At 34.5% G+C, this 2,256-nt stretch overlaps 1 long non-coding RNA gene across 3 annotated transcripts in view; it reads right to left on the minus strand.

Moving 5' to 3' along the window:
* Positions 1-2,256, minus strand: part of LOC107450575 (uncharacterized) — a 17,156-nt gene that overhangs the window by 2,538 nt on the left and 12,362 nt on the right. For all 3 annotated transcript variants that reach the window (XR_001584953.3, XR_006224864.2, XR_011638350.1), the window contains exon 3: positions 1,870-1,936. This is a non-coding gene — a long non-coding RNA (uncharacterized lncRNA). The remainder of the gene's footprint in view (positions 1-1,869; positions 1,937-2,256) is intronic.

Here is a 2,256-nt window from a genome sequence, read left to right on the forward strand (position 1 = left end):
ATTTTAACACTTTACCGACCGGCCGTCGATTAATCGACGTTTTGTTCTCAGCGCTTACCGACCGGTCGTCGATTAATCGACGTTTTGTTCTCATCGTATACCGACCGGCCGTAGATTATTCAGCGTTTGCTCCCCAGCGCTTACCGACCGGTCGTCGATTAATCGACTTTTGACCGATCTGTGGTGACTACGTTTTCCACCAATTCAGCATGCCCTGAAAAAAATTCAGCTGTCGTTTTCTCGAGTGCAGCTGGGTGCGACCAGATTTTCCTGCGAAAAGAGTCGGGATTTTTCATCGTGCAGCTGGGTGCGACTAGATTTTCCTGCGAGGAAAGTCGGGATTTTTTCATCGATATGAAGGCAGGGATGCCAACTGCTCCGCTTTCTGGAAAAGTTCTAATAAAGTGGTAGCAAAATATTTTGTAAGATTAGTTAAAGAAAGATAGTTACGCCTACTTTTTAATACAGTAACCAGTATATGGATGATTTAACGTTGCATTTTATATCATATTTGTAATTTTTGATATTTAGTGGTGAAGTCCGCGCGTCAGTCTAGGCCGAAACCGAGCCGGTGTCTCGGACGATCTGCAGCTGAACGGGCGGTGAAAGGGCATAGTATGTTCGAACCGCTACCGGTCGGTAAAGTGTTAAAAAGAGGGAAATTGAAATCTGGTGTCTAGACTAGAAGTTTAAATTTAACGGACAAAAATGGAAACTACTAATTGTCCAAAATTAAAGAAAAACGATCCTCCAAAAAATCACGTTGTTCTCTTTAACAAAACTATTCCAATTACCAAAGGCGTAAAATATCTTGGTCTGGTCTTAAACAGTAAGTTTAGTTGGAAAGATCATGTCAAATCAGTTATCCCAGAAATTAAAAATCCTTCTTCAGAACTCGAAAATGCAACACAGACTTCAACGCTTGCTCTACATCCATCAGCTCCTACATCAGAAAGCCTTCACACAGTTTTCTAGAAGTAGTCTGCGCAGACTACTTAAAAAGTGAACTATTTGTGCTCATGAACCCAATTTCCATTTTATAATAGTAATTAAGAGAAATTCATCTATATTTGAGAATTGAATCTGTACTGGTTGACAAGTAAATAAGACAAACCAGTTATCACCGAGCGGTATCGGTTACCGAACACTGTGCGATGCGTGGAGGTGGCCGGTTCGAATCCCACCGCAATTTTGGATGTATTCTCTACTTGATAAAGGTTTATAAACCTAAATTAAGTGAACAAGCCTGCAAATGTACATATTTTCAATAAAGCAATTATTAGGATGAAAGTAAATTGCTTTTTCTGGGATGCCACAGGCTACAAAAAAAATTTAAAATGTGGTAGAAACTCAATTCATTTTATTTATTTATTATCTCTTTTATTGGTCAATCGTAACTGCCGGTACGATTTACATTTTAAATTATTTGTATTAAAAGCAAAAACATTCTTTGCATCCACTTTCAATAGTAAACTGAAAAAAATATGCTTGAAAAAGCTATTAATTTTAATCTCTTTTTAATAAAATTTTGAATTTTATTAGTCACCACTTCTAACATTGTTGGTTGTCCGTGGCAACCCTGCTTTTGAATGGTTGCTAAACCAGCTAAATTTCCATAGCTTTGATGATGAGTTAATTACCACTATAACAATTTTGAGCGACCACTGAATGCACTGAACTTCTTTCTTGTTCAGATCAAAAAAGCAAAGTTTTGCAAGAAATTTTTTTTTATAGAACTAATTAGAAAATGATGATATCCCCTAAACATGTTACATAGGGTTGTTTATCACCATTATATCTACTAAAAAAAGAAACAGTTAAAAACAATTTTATGCATATTTTTAATAATAATTTCTCTATCCTTATTACCTTTTTCTATGCATCTAGTGGATCTTTATATTTTTCAGGATATGTGTCAGGGAACTTGTAGGCTTTACTAAATAAAAAAAAGGAACAGCAAATATTAAAATTTAAGATGGTGCTAGTTAATGAAAACAAATAGAAAAGCAGCAAGCAAACAGTTATTAAAAAGCTTATCTTTTTTAGCAAGGATCATAAGTTCCTGGCAAAAATTAAAACTTGTCATCAATTTTGTCGTAAAGAATTTGAAAATTTCTTTGTATTAACTTTTATTTTGAATCCTAGTAATTTCTAATCTCGATTTACTCACAAAGACTTGAATTATTTTCTCAATAGTAATGATTTAAAGCAAAATTTCTTGAAACAGATTTTCTGTTCTTAATATATATATATATA

This window comes from Parasteatoda tepidariorum, chromosome X2 (genome assembly GCF_043381705.1).
Source record: "Parasteatoda tepidariorum isolate YZ-2023 chromosome X2, CAS_Ptep_4.0, whole genome shotgun sequence".
NCBI lineage: Eukaryota > Metazoa > Arthropoda > Arachnida > Araneae > Theridiidae > Parasteatoda > Parasteatoda tepidariorum.